Genomic DNA, 19,079 nt, shown 5'->3' with positions numbered 1-19,079 from the left:
AGCGGTTTCCTCACACCGTCACTTATGTTTACAAATGAGGAAACCGAGGCCACCGGAGGTCAAGGACCTTACCTTCCACATGAGTTCTTCAGGGTGGCAGTGGCACCGAGTGTACCATGGCCTCGGCCTGGCACTAATGGGGGCCTGCAGGCCAGGCCTGGGCAGGTTTCCTTTGGGAGTTACAGCCTCTATATGAGGCTCAAAGCAGAACCCCTCCCCCCAGCCCACCCTGGCAGCCCCATCCGGCTTCCCTCTGCCCTAGCTCTCCCACCAGGCCACTGCCCCCACCTCGAGACTCTGCCTTCCCCCACCCTTGACAGTGACCCTGAAGAACCCCAGGAAACTTAGCCACATGCAATATTCCCATCTCCCACCTCCCCCAACATACACCCTTTGACAAGGGCTACCCTGTGGGCAGGGAAGTGCCGCCAAGGCCCCGCCTCTTCACCAAGGCCCGTCCCTTCATCCAGGCCCCGCCCCTTCACCCAGGTTCAGAGGCCCGTCTCCACCCTGCTGTTTGTGAGCACTGCGTTTCTGCCTCTGACTTTTTCTCTCAAACACACACACAGTCACTGACAAACACTCACAAATTTAGGTGAATCCAGCAGGGCAGGAAGGAGGGAAGCTACCGCCCAAGGGCGAGACTGGTTTTAAAAAGACTGCTCTCAACTTTTTATTTGCATCTATTTGCATGGCAGATTTGGAAGCTCTCCATTTTCCCAAAGAACAGAGAGAAGTAACGGATTTAGGGGCCCCACAGGGCACAGAGGCCTCAGGGAGGTTTCCAAACGCCTAGACTGGGTCTCAGGATCCGGGTTTTGGAGTGCAGGAGGGAGTAGAGAGGGGTCAGAAACACCAAGCTGAATGGGGGGAGGGGAAACAGTAGATTCTGGGCGGGGCCTGGAAGAACCTTTTGAGCCTTGTCTGCCTTCCAAGGGCAGAGACCCCCGTTCTGGGCATCTACTTACTTGCAGACCACTGCAGGCCAGGGGGTAGGGGTAGGCCGGAATGAGTCAGTTTCAGGTGCCCCAGCTTTGTTGGGGGCAGGTAGGGAAGGTAATGGAGAAGACTGAGGATGGGCCTGGCAGAGGGGGAGCACAAGCGACACAGAGGCAGGGCCAGAAGAAGAGGGGGAGTAGGAGGTGGAACCCACGGAGACGGAGCATCCTGGGGGAGGGGGTGTTCCTGCTCTTTAGGTGGACCAGACGTCAGAGGCCCAGCGCTACCTGGCCTCCCACGCTGCACACCCGTTCTCAGTTTATTCCCCACAGAACATGAGAGGAGATTCTAGGCAGCTGGAGCTCTGACCTGGCACTGTACCCTGGTTGGGTGACCTTAGGCAAGTCTCTGTCCCTCTCTGGGCCTTCATTTCTTCTCCAGGAAATCATCTACTGGGCAATTGATTCCCATTGGCCCTCTCCTGTTCCACCTGGTCCAGCCTCTCCTGGTTCCCTGGGGCTCAAGAAACATTAGTGTTTACCTTCAGGGTCAAGTTCAAATGTGAGTGTTTAGGGTCTTTCTGGATCTGGTCCATCAAACTTAGCCTTATCTTTCCCTGTTGTCGGCAGTCCAGGAGGTCTGAGTCCTCCCTGCCCCTTGCTCCTTGTTCCAGCCTCCTTTCCTCTTTTCACAGAGTGCCCCCACTTCTGGCTCTATTGTGCAGTTATGCAAGTCCCTGCAGATTAGAAGGACCCCCTTCCTTGGTTTACTACTCTTATTGATGGCATCCTGGAATTTACATTTTTGAATAAGGTGCTCCAATTCATTTTCGTCCTAGTCTCCCCAAATTATGTCCCAGCTTCCTTTCCTCCGGTCAGGCCCTCCTCAGCCTCACCTCACTGTGGAGCCCTCACTGACCCAGGGAGAAGGTCTGGCCTGACATGGTTAGAACTACCCTCCCACAGGACAGAAGCAGAGATCTTTTGCATGTCATAAATGCCACCTGGGGAGAATGGCTCAGGAACTGCCAGGGAACATGGAGAACAGAAGGGGAAAAGACTGACTGTCTTAGAAGGAAAGCTGACTTCTGTTAGTCTGATGGAGAGGCCAAGCACCTGGCCCAGGAAGGTCCTCATCTTATGAGGGTACATTGTGGGGAGGAGGGGTAAAAGTGAATCCCACTTCCATGTGGGATGTGGGCTGCTTCTGAGGCTGGAGAAACAGAAGCTGGGGGCCACCCCACATTCAGTCCTCACCTTGCAGATCTCCCAACTCCAAAAGCACCTCTTGGAGCATTTCCAAAGAGAAGCCTGTCTACCAACATACCCCAGCGGGGGCCTGAGGCAATGCCTTTCCGGCTATCAATTGGTCTCATCAAGGACAGGCGCCCCTGGCTGCGGTTTCCTTTCCTTCAGGAGTGTGGGTCAGCCATCCTCCCTTCTCCCCACTCCCTGGCCCTGAGGGTGTGAGGTCTGGCCTCCCCAGGGCCCCACACCCACTCTGGAGCCACAAAGTGGGGTAGGGACAGTGGCCTGAGCCTCTGGCGGATCAGGCGGAACCTGATGGTCATGGGTGCAGAGGTAGGGCTGCAGGGCTGCTAGCCTGCTGAAACCCCAGGGCAATGAGGGCCATGTTCCAGTCCTAGATCCCCCAGGACTGGAGGAGGGGAAGTGGAATTAGCTAGCTGGACTGTTGCAACCACCTCTGGCTTCCTCTCCCAGCACCTTCTTTAACCACAGTCTTGCCTGCACCACATACCTGACTGCCTGCCTCTGTGTGCTGTCGCTTCAGCCGTGTCTGTCTCTTTGCAACCCCACGGACTGCAGTCCGCCAGGCTCCTCTGTCCATGGGACTTCTCCAGGCACTGGGCCTCTGCTAATGGACCCTGTCTCTACCAGGCTAACTCCACTCATCACTGAACATCTGCCTTGAGAATCTCTTTCCTAAGGAAGCCTTTCCTGAAGCAACCTCAGAGCCACTTTAGTGTCTCCCTGGCCTTTCCCATGCTGCTCTCTCAGAAAATACTTGCCCGAGTGTGGCTCTAGCCTGATCAGCCCGGGGCTTCCTGAGAGCCAGTCTGTACCATCTGTTCTCCATGACCCCTGCAGGTCTGCAGCTGGGACGACACTCTCAGATGTGCCAGGGCAGTGAGATTGGGGCAGGTGGGAGGGGGGACAAGTCAGGGTTTCTTCCCTTCAGACACGTGTGAAGTGTGGGCCCCACCTGCCACAGGGATAAGAGCTGTTATGTGTCATTCTGTGCTCCTACAGAGTAGGTAGTCACAGGTGATGAGGCTGGGGCGCATCCAGGTAAAGTGACTCCTCAAGGCACACCAGCCACGAAGAGGTCTGCCTGCATGGGCTGTTTGGGGCCAAGTGGTGTTTGGGATCTCAGCTGCAGGACCCAAATATGTCCTGCTCTGAGGCAGGGGGCTGAACTTGTTGACCTCTCAAGGGCCTGCAGGTCAGGATTTGAGTACGCAAGCTGAGGCCACAACTAATTCAAAGCCCCCTGACCTGCTGGCCCACAAAGCAAGGCCTCCCTCCCACCAGCCCAACTGGCTCCCAGTTCAGCTGCAGAAACGGCCCAACGTCTCTCTGGAGCCCAAACAGGAAGCTGGGGAGAAGGGGGCTAACGGTTGGGGATCTCTGAGTCTCCTTCAGGAAACATGTGGGGAGGTGGCAGGGGCAGAGTCGGCGCTGCCCACCCTGCAGTCCCCACGCTAGAAGCCCAGCACAGGCACTGAGCACCCCCAACCCACCTCCTGGCTGGCAGGGACCCAAGTGTGCCCGGGGAAGCACTGTCCTCTTACGGGAGACATTGTGGAGAGGGTCTTTTAGAACCCTTGCTCCTGGGTGACTTTTGTGTTTTCATAGATTTTATTTTTTTAAACAGTTTTAGATCCACAGCAAAATTGAATAGAGAGTACAAGAGAGTTCTCACACACCACCCACCTCCCAAACCCCCCCACCCTGGCCCCTACACATGCAGAGCCTCCCCCATTATCAACATCTTCCACCAGAGTGGTATGTTTGTTCCAACTGATGAACCTACATGACGCCACATTATCATCAAAGCCCATAGTTTACATTAGGATTCGCTCTTGGTGTTGTACGTTCCGTGGGTTTGGACAAATGTGTCATGACGTGCATCCACTACTGTAGTATCAGACAGGGTAGTTTAACCCCCCCCCCCCCGCCAAAATCCTCTGTGTCCTGCTTATTCATTGTTCTCTCCTCTTTAACCCTCCCTGATCTTTCTACTGTCTCCAGAGTTCTGCCTTTTCCAGAATGTCATCAAGTTGGAATCATACAGTATAGAGCCTTTTCCGATTGGCTTCTTTCACTTGGAAATACACATTTCAGGTTCCTCCCTGTCTTTTCCTAGCTTATCATTCATTTCATTTAGCACTGAGTAATAGTCCATTGTCTGGAGTTACCAGAGTTCATTTATCTATTCACCTACTGAAGGACACTTTGGTTACTTCCAGGTAATGGCAATTATGAATAAAGCTGCTACAAGCATCCGTGGGCAGATTTTTGTGTGGACATAGTTTTCAGCTCGTTTGGTAAATATCAAAGAGCATGATTGCAAGATCATAAACAGTATGTTTAGTTCTGCAAAAAAAAAAAAAAAAAGGCCAAAAAGAGCCCTGCCAAACTGCCTTCCTAAGTGCTCTACCATTTTGCATTCTCACCAGAGATCGTGATAGTTCTTGATGTTCCACATCCTGGCCAGCATTTGGTGTTGTCAGTATTCCAGATTTTGGCCATTCTAACAGGTATATATGGTATTTTGTTGTTTTAATTCATAATTTCATAATGGCATATGCTGATCATCTGGGTCAATTTTAATACAGGCTTTTTTTTTTTTTTTTTTCAAATAATCTTAGGATCATATTAACTTCATTTCTTATCAGTCCACTCTTGAGGGTCAAGTACCCAGGATGGAGAAATGCCTGAATCTTAGGCGCTGTTCAGTCACTGGCTCACCATTAGCCTTGGCAAGTCAATTACCAACCTGGACTCAGTTTCTTAGCCTGTAAAGTGTCTCTGTTCACTAGGCTATGGTCACGACTTGGTATTTTGGCCAGTGGCAAATGAAGACAGCAGCCACAGGCTTTCACACATGGTACTGGGCCAGCAGTGACTGCAAAATAAGGAGCCCCACAGGCCAGGGCTGAGGAGAGACTCAGGGGGTCACTGAACCCCCTAGCAGATCCCTGGGTCCTCCAGGACTGGCCAGCAGGGTGTGGCAACCTGTCCACAGAGGGCGCTCCCCCAGGGAAGCCTGAGACCAGAGATTCATAAAGCAGGATAGCCAATGGTAGGTCATGCAAATTGCAGGTAAACCTCAGGCAAGCAGAGAGATATCCTGGTTCTTGTCTTCATTAGAAAGGAACCTAGGAGGGTCTTCCCTGGTGGTCCAAAGGCTAAGGCTCCGTACTCTCTGGTGCAGGGGGCCAAGGTTCGATCCCTGATCAGGGAACTAGATCTAACACGTCACAGCTACAGATCCCGCACGCCATAACTAAGACCCGGTGCAGCCAGATACATACATAAGGAAATATTTTTTAAAAAGAAAGGAGCCTGTGCTCTGGGTTCTGAAAGGTTTAGTTCAAATGGGAGAGAGGGCCTCAAAGCTTTGAGGGCTGGCTGAGGCCTCTCAAAGTCCTCCTGAGCCAATTGTGGGGGAAGAAGAATCAAGACAGCACCCCCTCCCCCATCCCCTTTCTGAGGTCTCTGGGCCCTTTAGCTTCTTGTTCCCACCCAGGCCCTGCCCCTAGCAACGAGACCCAAGAATACCATGCACACCTCCTACTCATTTACATTTCACCTCCTTTTTTTTTCTTTTTTTTTTGGCACTACAGAAAAAGAGCAGAATGGCTTTTATTCCCCGGTGCTCAGATAACACCTGCTGGCATTTGAAAAATGAAAGCATACCTTGTTTTATTGTGTTTTTCTTTATTGCACTTCACAATATTGCATGTTTTACAAATTTGAGTGTTTGTGGCAAGTCTGCATTGTCAGGTGACAGCTAGCTTTTTTTTTTTTAACAAAGTGTTTTAAAATTAAGGTATATATGTTGCTTTTTTAGACATAATGCTACTACACACTGAACACAGCATAGTGTAAACAACTTTTATATGCACTGGGAAACCAAACAGAAAAATTTGTGTGGCTTGCTTTATTGTGACATGTATTTTATTGCAGTGGTCTGGAACTGAACCCACAATATCTGTGAGGTATGCTTATAATAATTTTCCTTTATGGACATGGTAGGAAAATCAAACAAAAGAGAAAGATTTAAAATAAAACAACTCTCCCCCACCTTGCCTTCAATTTTCCCAACCTCTATCTGAGGGTAACCAGGTAACAATTTCTTGTGTCACCTGCCAGAAAAAAGTGTTAGGCCGATACAAGCATATAACGCATGCATGTGTACCCATTAAACAGAAGGTACAGGAAAAGAAGCAGTGTTGTAACACATATCTTCCTTTGCTCTTGTAACCTCATAACTTAGAGATCTCTCTGGTCAGCGCATGCAGACTCAGGCCATTTTTGGGCCATGTGAATTCTACCATCTCATAGACATGCTGTTGGAGCTGGGCTGGCCCCTGCAAACAAATCTCTTTGTGGCGTCCAGTCTCTTGTTAGAGCATTTTAAATGCTTACTCACCTCTTTCCTAATCACCCCCAGTCACCCTTGGGCCAGAATCTCTTGAGACCGTCTCAGAGCCTAGAAATCAGATGTACAATTAACCCAATGCAGGCAGAGAGAGCTCCTGGAGGCAGGTTTGCCTGGTGGCCTTGGGCGAGGCATGAACTTTCTCTGAACCTCAGTTTCTGCCTCTGTAGTATGGGATCATCCTCTCTGAAAGTGAAGGTAGAGATTTTTAAGAGACAGTGTGGTCTAATGAGCGGGCTTCCTTTACCTTTATGAAACTTGAAGCTCATTTGATGAAACAAAACTTCCCCTTGGACCTCCAGGGGACAGGGCAATCATAGATGAGGAAACAGAGGCACAGAGAAGTTGAGGAACTTGCCCAAGGTCACACAGCTGATAAGTGGGAAAACTGGGAGGGAACCAGTTAGGCTGGCTCCAGAATCTGTGCTCTGGGAAACCAGATGGCCCACGAAGGCTGCTGGAACGCATGGGCATTATGGAGTGTCCGGGCGCTAGAGTAAGCTGGGTGGAGAAGGGGCAGGGGATGAATAGGGCTAAAGGAGGCAGAGGTCCCTTCTCATCCGGTGCTCACCCAAGGAGAGTGAGAGGGGAGTTGCCGCCTCTCTGCATCCCTCCTCCCTGGAACCTAGCACCAGGGAGGACCTTTGTAGACTCCCAGCTTTTCTACAAGTGACCAGAGAAAGGTTTGCATGGATGGTGCAAGGGTGGGAAAGAAAGTTGGGCCTTAACATTTTCTAGTGTTATTGTGTGCCAGGTGTGGTATATTTTATCTCAGTTAATCCTTGCCCAGCAGACAACTTTCCTGCTGGGGGAGGTTAGCCATTCCAGTTCCTGACCAGCTCCTGCCCTCTGAGGGTGTGTGACTGCCCTGGGCCCACTGACACAGGGGAACAGAGGGAAGGAGATATTCTCCTAGGTTTTTGGGACCTCACAGGCCAGGGTGAGCAGGCAGGATGCATCCCCCAGAGGGGGATGGGGAGCCAGAGAGCCAGCCCTAGGCCACCTCTCCCTCTCCCCAGGGTCCCCCTTCCTTCCTGCTGTCCTGCCCTGTCTCTGACTTTGGCCAGACTTACAGCTGTCTCCTGAGTCATCTTTACTTTCTAGCTTTCTGGTTTTTACTCACCTGTCTCTGTAGTTTGAGTTTCCACCTTGGTAAGAATTCTCTGTCTCTCCCTCTCTCCTTTATACTAACAAGAACACACAGCCAGTTCAGTGACAACTCCAAAGGACTCTCAGGGAAGAACCTCAAGGTTGAGGGGCCCCTGAACCTCTCAGCCCACTGAAGCTACCGGGGCGAGTCTTGGCTGCAGGTCCTCTGGGTCAGAGCTGGACTTTCCTGGGGCTGAGCAGTCCACCCACACATGTACTGTGACAACTCTGGCTTCCATCATGTGCTCTCCGCCACGTAATGGCAGTTCGAAAGCCACCTTGTAGGGCTAGCACAGCTTCAAGGGCCTGGATTTGGTGGAGAATATGCGGCGTAAGTGCTGGCCGTTATTATTAAGATGAACTGGAGAAGGAACATCTGTGCATGGCCAGATGTCAGGCTGTGTGTCCAGAAGCACCTCAGGAGCTCAGAGCAGGGAGAGGAAACTCTAGGCTGGAGCAGTCAGGGGAGGCTTCCTGGAAGACAGGGCCTCAGATGTGGTGCTAAGGGCTGAGGCTGGGAGTTGACTGGAAGGCAGGCGTCTAGGCTGGAGATGGGGTGTGCAGGGAAGTGGTGTACCTTTGTTCATCTGTGAGAGAGTGGCAGAGACAGCTGGCCTTGAGGCCACCCCAAGGATATGAGCAGGTGAGCTATGAGTCCACACTGGCTCAGTGCAGAGGAATATGCTCCATGCCAGGCAAAGGCCTCTGGGACAGAGACCCCCATCCCCAAAGGCTTTAAGGACAGAGCAGCTCTGGTGGTAAGGAAGGTAGTATACTTTATTTGTAGGGGGTGCATGGCCTACAGCAGGCCCAGGAGGAGCCCAGGGAGACCCTTCGGTCTGTCCTCTGGGCCCAGATCAAGAGCTGGGGATGTCCACTCCTGTAGAGCTTCTGTGACCCCCGGCCTTGGACTCCTTGGCCTCCATGATCACCCCTTCACAGGCCAGCCCACAGGGCTTGAGGTGGTGGGAATGGAGGGCCGGAAGGGCTGTGCTGTCCAGGGCCTCCCTGTGGCGGGTGAGGGACAGGCCCAGCATGCTGTTTACATTTTCCCTCCTTTCCTTCTGGTGGCCCTGCTGGCCGGCGGTTATACCACTGCGGTTTGTTGGCCCCAGGGAGTGCCTCCCTTACATAACCCCTGACACAACGGCCCCTGACACACACACACACACACACACACACACACACACACTGACACACGCTCAGGCTCACACGCTTCTGCACACGTACACACTCACCCACATGCTCTTGCTGAGATGCTCCTCCAGTCTCACATCCTCAGTGGGCAACGCTCTTGTCTTGGGAGGATTTTTACGGGCTCCCCGCCAACAACCACAGTCACACGGATGGGGCCTCCCCACTGGGTTCAGGGAGAGAGTCTTCCCACCTCCTGGCCCTCAAGTCCCAGGTGCTCTGAGCCAGTGGGACTGATCCAGGCCTGCCAGGGGCTCCTGGGTGACAGCCTCAGTCTTTGGCTCCAGCTCAAGGGGGGATGGGGGTGGATAAAGGTGAGCTGCCCTCCAAGAGCCTGGGGGTGCGGGGAGTTGGGGCTTAACATGGGAAGAACTGAGAACAGGACCGGGAGACAGAAAGACCAGACCCCAGGGGACAGCCCCTGTTACTTGGACTCCAGAAAACCTCAGTACAGGCACACAGGAACAAACAGGGGTGGGAATGGTCTTGGAGGCTCAGAGCTGGGCTGGGGGTGGGGAGGGAGGGATATAGTGGGACATTTGCGGGGAGTTTCTGTGATGGCCAGTTTCAAGCTTTTAAATGCACATTGCCCTCTGCAGGGGTCCCCAACCTCTGAGATCTAATGCCTGATGATCTGCTGTGGGGCTGACATAATAATAATAGGAATAAAGTGCACAATAAAAGTAATGTGTGAATCATCCCGAAGCCATTGCCCTCCCGGATCTGTGGAAAAACTGTCTTCCACGAAACTAGTCCCTGGTGCCAAATCGTTTGGGAACCTCTGCTCTACATATGGTCTAGCCTGCAACTCAGCAATGCTGCCTCCACGAATTCATCTGAGGCAAAGACTCACCCAAAAGTCTGTGAGTAAGCATGTTTGTGCTGCATTGCTCATGAAAAAGTGAAAAAGTGCAGGGCCTTGGTGGCCATCACAAAGCCCTCCCTCCTACCCTGGGTGGGTACCATGCTTCCATTAGAGAAGATGCTGGTGGGCTGACTGAGGAGGGTGGGTCCATGGCCAGGGTGGTAAGTGTGACCCCAGTCTGTGAACTGAAGTATGTACGAGTTTATAGAGATATAGTCACACAGTCAAAGTCTCTGGAAGGCCTCACCCAAAGCAGCTACTGTGTGATCAGCTGTGCTGAGTAGGGCTGAAAAGGACACTCTGGAGGAATGCTTCCGTTTGGACACGTTGGAACGCACTGTCTGCTGCTTGGGTGCTCAGAACAAGCATGCATGAGTTTGGAATAAGAGGACAAACTCAAGGGGAGGTCATGCCTACAGTTTATTTCCCACCCTCCCACTTCCCCCCACACCCCATTCTGAAGGGCCTTGAAGCAGGTGGGGGCCAGGGTGGGGAGGGCACTGTGGCCATTCATGGGCTGGGGCGGTGAGCGACTGTCTTCATTTCTCTTGAGCGGCATTTTCTTCAACTGTCAAATGGGAGTGGATGGCACCACTCTCATGGGTTGGGAGGAGCTAGTTTTGTTGCACAAACAGTCATCGAGGCCCTTATAGGGGCCAGCCTGGGGCGTGCAAGGAGGGACATGACGTTCTTGCTCTGAAGGAACTTCCAGGCCAGAGAGGAAGACAGAGCCGCCAGCAGCTGGTGTCCGGTCATGTGCTACTGCTCCTACAAAAGCCTGCACAGGGCCCTGGGGACGCAGTGAGAGGTTAGATCTGAGGCTGATTTTCAGCTGAGGCAGAGGAAGTCGGGGAACATGGGGGGATGTCCCAGGGGAGCAGAGACGAGGGTGGTGAAGAGCAGTAGGCATCATCGGCCATCCATACTCCTGGCCAGGTGAGGAGCCGTCAGGCTTGAGGCAGAGCCTTGAAGAGCACGTTTGGAAGCTTGGATTTGAGCTGAGGGGTGAGGGTACCTGTCAGGGTCATAGGGCAGGAGGGGCCCAATGGCCTTGATGTTTTAGAAGTAGGCATTGGTGATGGTGGCTGGAAGGAGGAGCAGCTGGGGGCTGGATTCCCCACCGGGCAGACAAGGAAGCACCTGAGTTGCTGAGGCTGTAAAACAGACTGGGGCAGGCAGTGTCCAGGCCTGGTCAGAAGGCACAGCCCTTCAGTTCAGGCAGTCTGAGGGAAGGGGTGGAGGGAAGCCAGAGGAAGACTCCAAGGAGGACCGCAGGTTCTGGTGTGGGTGACTGGATGGATATGGGGTCACAGCTGTGGAGACAGGGGCAGCAGGATGGGTGGAACTGAGGGCCTGTGCTTCTGGGGGTGGGTCCCAGGCTTCTGGGTGGGGCTGCGAGGTGCCACCAGGGCTGAGGTGAGCAGTCCCTTCATCTTTCCTCCACTGGCATTTACAGTCTATGGGACAGAGGGGCAGTTTAGGAATATTTTGGAGTCTCTTGGCTTGTGGAGGGAGAGACATCCATCGAGGTACCATGGGTGTATCCCAGGAATTTCCTTGGGAAAGGACTAACCCTTCAAGGGTTAGATGATGGAAGTTTCCTTCCCTGTTTGCCTTTTACTAGAATATTCCGGAATAGCAGTATTGTCCAACAGGACTTTCTGCAATGATGGAAATGATCAGTGCAATAGCCCCCAGCTACAGCTGAGCACTTGCTATGTGGCTAGTGCGACTTATGAAGTTTTAAATTTCAAGTTAAATGTCCATACCCACATGTGGCTAGTACCTGCATCTGGGGCAGCACAGGTCTATCTAGAATTTCTAAAGGAAGGCAGTGGTCACTCTCATCTTAAGGCCCAAGTGGCTGGGTGGGTTTGCTGGCAGCAGGTGAGAGAGACTTCCTGAATCCCCTCAGACTGGGTGTCTATTTGATGGAGTGTGAAAAAACAAAAAAACAACAAACCAAGAGAGCAGTAACAAACTGTTACATCCTGCTTCCTACCTGCTGGGCTCTGTCCTTACTACTTGGGTTGACTGAGTCATCTGAGCTTCGCGATAGCCCTGGTCGATAGCCACTGCTCATGATCTCAGAGTAGGCAGTAGTGAAGCTAGGCTTTGAACCTGATGGCTTCTCTGCTACCCACTCTGCTTGCCTGCCCACAGTATCATCTGTGAGACCCTGAGTTGGGCCCTCTCCTAAGCACTTCACCCATGACATCATATTTTGACCCTCCTGGGGGCTTTGTGTAATAGAAGCTACATGATCATCCCCATTTCAGAGATGAGAAAACTGAGGCTCAGAGTTGGCTCAGGATTATACGGGTAGGGAGTGGCTGTGAGGTAAGATTTGGACCCAGGTCTGTGGGAGCCCTGGCCTGTAACCCCTGAAGACTGGGACCCCATGTAGAGGGGTGGTGATACTTCCCAGGAGCCCTCTCACACTCCAGGCCCTGCAGAACTTTGAGTTTCCAGGGCTGTGCTAAGTAAACTCCTGGTATGTCCACCTTGTAAATCCTCCAGGGCCTCCCTGAGGAGCCAGATGAACAGAATATCCAGACCTGATGCTCTGAGCCTCTCGGCCCACAGGGTTTTAGGTCTGCTTCAGTAAGAGTCAATATTTTTACCAACAGCTCTCCCTAGGGAGGACAGTGTCCTGGGTGGTCTCTTTTCCCAGGATTTATGTAGGCAGCCAGAAATTGGGAAGTCTCCAGAAGGGTCTTCCTACCCTTAGTCTTCTTATCTGTGGAATGAAAGGGCTACACTAGGTCATGGTTTTTTAAACCTTTTTTTTAGCATTAAAATTGTTTTTAGGGATTTCCTTTGTGGTCAGTTGGCTAAGACTCTGTGCTCCCAATGCAGGGGGCCTGGGTTCAATCCCTGGTCATGGAACTAGATCCCACATGCCACAAGTAAAGATCCTGTATGCTACAAGGAAGATCAAAGATCCCACGTGTCACAGCTAAGACCCAGCACAGCCAAATAAATAAATGTTTTTTTAAAAATTGTTTTTATAAGGAATCTTTTTTTTTTCTAGTCTACTTGCCACACAACTGACATCATCTTAACATGTGACTGGAGCTGTCTTACTCCCCAGCTTAAGACCCTTCAGTGGCTTCCCCTGGGGACAGTGCCTGCCCTCATAAAGCTTAGAGTCTAAGAAGGAAAGACCATATAGACATAAACAAATGCATTTAAAATATGTCAGAGGATGAAAAATGCTAGGGAAAAAAATAAAGCAGGATGAGAGGTGCCAGATGGGGCTGTTGTTTTGACAGGGTGGTCTGGGTGGCCCCCTGAGAAGGTGACTACAGGAGGCTGAAGCAGTGTGGAGGAGCATGACGGAGGGAGGAGCGTGTGCAAAGGTCCTGAGACAGAGAGCAGGTCCAGCACGATTACGAACCAGCAAGGAGGCCTGAGTGGCAGGAGCAGGATGAGGGGGAGAGTCAAGGTCAGAAGGGAAAGGGCTAACGGGTGGACAGGGAGGGATAGACAAGAACCTTGTAAGGCCTTGGTAAGATTTTTAGATTTTACTTTGAGTGAGGATTTTGAGCTGAAAGGTGACTCAAACTCATTGTGTTTTAGAAGTTCAGGTGAGGCAGGACAGGGTCTACCCTGGACAAAAATCCTGGAAGGCCTCCTGGAAATTTCTATTTGTCAATAGTGTGGGAGTAAAGCAGGAGTCTGAGAGGTTGCCTGGGATGATGTGAAGAGCCACTGCTTAGCTTCCTTTGAATTCTGCTGCAGCTTTTTCCTAGCTGCGTGGCCTCAGGCCTATGACAACTCCTCTGAGCTCAGTTTCCTCATCTTTGAAATGGGGAGAGTAACAGGGCTTCAGCCTTGGCTATTGGGAATGAGTGCACAAGTATTTTTATGTGGTCATCCATGGAGCATGCATCATTATGTGGGGGAAACAGACAATAAAACAGTTATAAAAACCAATGTAGGGACTTCCTTGGCAGTCCAGTGGTGAGGATTCTGCACTTCCAATGGAGGGGACATGGATTTTATCCCTGGTTGGGGAATTAAGATCTCACGTGCCGTGTGGTGTGGCCAAATTAAAAAAACAAACAGAAATAAAGAAAAACCAATGTATCACTTTGGAAAATAGAATTAACAGTTCCTCAAAGAGTTAAATGGGAGTTACCATATGATCCAGCAATTCTACTTCTGGCTATATAGCCAAAAGCACTGAAAACATGTTCACACAAAAATTTGTATATCAGTGTTCACAGCAGTATAATTCAACAATAGCCAAAAGGTGGAAAACAACTCCAATGTTTATCAGCTGACGAATGAAAGACAAAAGGCTTTTATTCCTAGGATGGAATATTATCTTGTCGTACAAAAGAATGAAGGCTGATTCAACATGAATGAACCTTGAAAATAAGCACACTCCGTGAAGGCAGGAATGGCGTGCATCAGTTCACCTCTGTTCCTGCACCGCCAGCATGCACCAGACAAGCAAGAATGATCTGTGGGATGAATGAAAGGTCCCGAACAGCATCCCAAGGCAGTGGAAGGGAGCCTGGCTGCCTGCCTGACTCCCCAGCCCAGGCCCTCAGCAATATATGCCTTCTTCCCTGTGGCACCTGGGATTTCCATCTTCACAATGCATCATCTTGAGAGTCTAGGCATCCTGTGGATGCGTTGGCCCTGGAGCTTCAACAGTAGCCAGGCCAGGGAGAAATAACCAGGATCACCTATCTATCCATGTACCTTAGCCAAGTTTCTCTCCTCTGGGGTGCACCCCTTCACTCAGTGATGTGGGCAAACAAATAGCAGGCCACCAAGGGCCCACAGCCCCTTCTCCAGTGGTGCGGGGCTCAGAGACTGTTTGCAAGCTACACCTCCCTCCAGCCACTCCAGGGGCGGTGGGACTTGATAAGACAAGGCCCTGAGTCTACATTTCAAAGGGTCTCCTCTCCTCATAAAACTGGCACCAGGCCCAGTGGAGAGGTCACAGGTCACCCCACAGCTTGGTCCGGCCTCCTACAGAGGGGTCACTGGGGATTCTGCGTTTCGTCAAATATTGTAGGGGCCATGGAGTTGTATTTGCAAATAATTTTAATTAGCCAGAAACTAGGAGTTTAATAAGTGGAAAACAGAGAACTTTCCAAGGCCACAGCTGGGAAACACTTGCTTTTTAAAAAAATTCCGCCTGGCTTCCCAGGCCAGCTAAACACCCTGACAGGAGGGCCCGACTGCCAGAGGAATCCACAAGGAAAACAAAGCTTATTTTTAGAGAAATATTTTAAAACTCGGTTTCAGCCGAGCTCAGGAGTTTTCTTGTCTGTCTAAAATCCTTAATATCTTTCTTTCTATTTCAGTGCTGCCTCTCACCCCAGAGGGCACAAGAACTTCTATCTGACAAGAGCTATTTCTGCAACAGATGAAAATAAAAGGGCCCCTCCCCCAGCCAACCAGAGAATTAATTGTTTCTAAATACGTCCCTGCAGTCAGGCCCAGGAGGCCTGTCCCTGGCAGGTGTGAGCAGCCATAAAGTGGGTCTGGGGTCCCTGCAGGCTGAAGGCCTGTCTGCCACCCTCCCACTCAGCCTTGTTCTGCCCACTGCCCTGCAGGAAGCGGGTGACAGCCTAGCTGCCATTTCCGGGTTTTGAAAACAGTTTTCAACTTGAAAGACGCCTGTGAAAAAGGACTGCTTTTCCTCGGAAGGTGTTGTTAACACTCCACTCCAGCAGAGACACCCCCACTCCATAACACAGACACATTCAGATCCAAACATATAGCAACACCCCCAGATCCTTCCCTACACTCCACAGACCCCACACCTACCCATAGAGCAACAGCTACACAGATATACTCACAGCAACAGGCAGGCACACCCAAACCCAGCCACACTCACATTCAGATACATATACACAGCAACAGAACACACACAGCAACAGACACATTGAAACCCATACCCACATTCATACACACACAGAGCAACAGACACGCTGAAACCTTCACTTGCACAGATACAGATACATAGCTACACACACACATAGCAAGACACATTCAAACCTATACCCACATTCATACACACATACATAGAGCAAGACACACCCAAACCCACACCCACACTCACAGATTTCCATACCCACTCACCAACTCTCACACCCTGCAGACATACATACCTCACAAATATCACAGATGTAACAGATCCATTCACCCCACAGTTGCAGCTACATAGACCAGTATTCTACAGCAACCCCACACACAGACACAGACCCCTGACATAGAGCAATACCATGCCCATGTATATGCCCAGCCAGAGAGACGAGGACCCAGAAACACCCTCCATGTGGATACCCTCTCAAAAGACTTCCCTCCACACATACAGATACACCCTTAGACCCACATACACACTCATACACTTTCCAGGTCCAGCAAAAACTTTCAGGAGAGGTTGGGAGAACCCACCCAGGCAGCGATGGACCTGGAGGTGCTATGGCTTCCTGCTGCCTCAGGTTGGGGGGCCCCTTCCCACAGGGCTCCTCCCTGGGCAGGCCTGTTCATCTGGCAGGCTCTGACTCCTCCCTGACCCTCCCTCTTTTCTTCCCTCCCTCCTGGCCTTGCCAGCAGCACAAATTGGAACTGCCCTGGATGGCCACAAATTTGCATATCCCCCAGAAAGCGAACAAGAAAAAAAAAAAACAAAACACAGTTCAATGATGTAACAACAACGGAGAATAGTTACAGGCTCTTGATAGAAGGCTATATGCAGGTTAGGAAGCAACAGTTAGAACTGGACATGGAACAACAGACTGGTTCCAAATAGGAAAAGGAATACGTCAAGGCTGTATATTGTCTCCCTGCTTATTTAACTTATATGCAGAGTACATCATGAGAAACACTGGGCTGGAAGAAGCACAAGCTGGAATCAAGATTGCCGGGGAAATATCAATAACCTCAGATATGCAGATGACACCACCCTTATGGTAGAAAGTGAAGAGGAACTAAAAAGCCTCTTGATGAAAAAGTGAAAGAAGAGAGTGAAAAAGCTGGCTTAAAGCTCAACATTCAGAAAACGAAGATCATGGCATCTGGTCCCATCACTTCATGGGAAATAGATGGGGAAACAGTGGAAACAGTGTCAGACTTTATTTTGGGGGCTTTAAAATCACTGCAGATGGTGACTGGAGCCATGAAATTAAAAGACGCTTACTCCTTGGAAGGAAAGTTATGACCAACCTAGATAGCATATTGAAAAACAGAGATATTACTTTGCCAACAAAGGTCCATCTAGTCAAGGCTATGGTTTTTCCAGTGGTCATGTATGGATGTGAGAGTTGGACTGTGAAGAAAGCTGAGCGCCAAAGAATTGATGCTTTTAAACTGTGGTGTTGGAGAAGACTCTTGAGAGTCCCTTAGACTGCAAGGAGATCCAACCAGTCCATCCTAAAGGAGATCAGTCCTGGGTGTTCATGGAAGGACTGATGCTGAAGCTGAAACTCCAATACTTTGGCCACCTCATGTGAAAAGTTGACTCATTGGAAAAGACCCTGATGCTGGGAGGGACTGGGGGCAGGAGGAGAAGGGGATGACAGAGGATGAGATGGCTGGATGGCATCACTGACTCGATGGACATGAGTTTGAGTGAACTCTGGGAGTTGGTGATGGGCAGGGAGGCCTGGCGTGCTGCGATTCATGGGGTCGCAAAGAGTTGGACATGACTGAGTGACTGAACTGAAGCCTGGCTGCTTACCAGGGGCAGTGTAAGCTCCCGTGAACTCAAAAGCCAGGGAAGATGCAGAGACCCAACTTCTGCTTTCAAGAAGATGTGGCTAGAGTTTGCCACACTCTTGAGGCCGTATCTGCCCTCTTGTCAGGTAGCGCACAATGACGATCAAATGCCTGGACACAGTTCCCTTCCAGGTTCAAATGTTCTCTCGTGGGCTTACTCTCTGCATACGTTTAGCCTGGAGGTTTCTGCGACCCCCAGGCCAACTTCACCAGCGAGCATCCCAGTGCTGGGCCAGATCTGCAGCCAAGAGCTATGCATGTTTGTCCTTCCTACCTTGGGCCCTCCAGGCAGGGTCCTTTCATGTGGGTTCCTGAACCATGGCAGGGCTCACAATCCTCCATCTATTCCCAAGGGCAGGTGCAGAGCTTTGGCCTTCTCAATAGTATTTTTGTGTGCCCCCACCGCCCCCATTTCATATACTCGGCAGTAGGTTCACACAGTGAGGGGTGGGAAGTATCTACATGCATGCAGCCTGTCTCAGAAATAATTTAGAAAGTGACGTACACTAATTGGGCTGCTTAAAAAATACTTCAGTTATTAACAGCTAGTGGAAATGCTACTCTTGAGCCATTCTCAACATCATCATGCTCTGGGCTCATTTTCACAACTAACTACAAAATAATTGTATCTTGGGTATAAGACAGGAGTTAGTTTTGGTTCCACTCCCCATCCTATGATAGGAATCCTGGCTTGTTCTTACTTGCAGTTTTTACTTCAAGTTCCCTTAATTTACAAGGAAACTTGTCTAAGGGTGATCCAGCAATAGTAGAGCGTTTGTTTGCTGTTAATTCCAGCCGCTGCAGGAAGACAATGACCCCGTACCCTCCACTGATCTGCAGCAAGAGGAAATTTCTGAATGATCCCCCCCCCACACCCCCGCAGCTTTGCACGCTCCACTGGGTCTAAAATACAAAACATCAGCTCCTAGCAGTTGGGCTTTCAAACAAACCGATTTTTAAAAAGGAATGTGGCTTACCCCAAAAAGAAGTTGAACGTTCCAGTTGACCAAAAAGTACTTGTTTAGGAAAATCAGTTTTGGAATGAAGTGGAAACAAGGCCTTTGAAATGCAGTTTGGCCCTACATAGCACCACATTTTAGACTTTTCCTTGCCATTGCACATTCTTTACAGTAAAGAGGACTCTGAGCCCGCAGGGTCTTCATCCGTCCAGTCCTCCCTGGCTGCAAGCTTCCCTTCCCCCACCGCTGAAGCTTTCGGCCAGGGGCCAGGCAGTTGGGAGAACTTTGAAATTGTTCCTGATCCCCTTTGGCAGCGTGCGCCTAGCACCAAAACGCTCCAGTTAACACCAGCGCAATCACTGTTAGCGTGAAGCAGCTGCTCAAGGCCTGGCGGCCTCCACTGATCACCCCCACCCAACCAGACTCAGCTGTGAGACTCAGGAGACCCCAGTGAACACACGGTCAAGGGGACAGGAGTACGGGTGATAGAACCCAGTTGCTGTAGATGAGGAAACAAACTTTTGCTAAAGCTCTTATTT

The sequence above is a fragment of the Ovis aries genome, chromosome 3, assembly GCF_016772045.2.
Source record: "Ovis aries strain OAR_USU_Benz2616 breed Rambouillet chromosome 3, ARS-UI_Ramb_v3.0, whole genome shotgun sequence".
Lineage (NCBI taxonomy): Eukaryota > Metazoa > Chordata > Mammalia > Artiodactyla > Bovidae > Ovis > Ovis aries.
Note: the sequence above shows the minus strand (reverse complement) of the source record.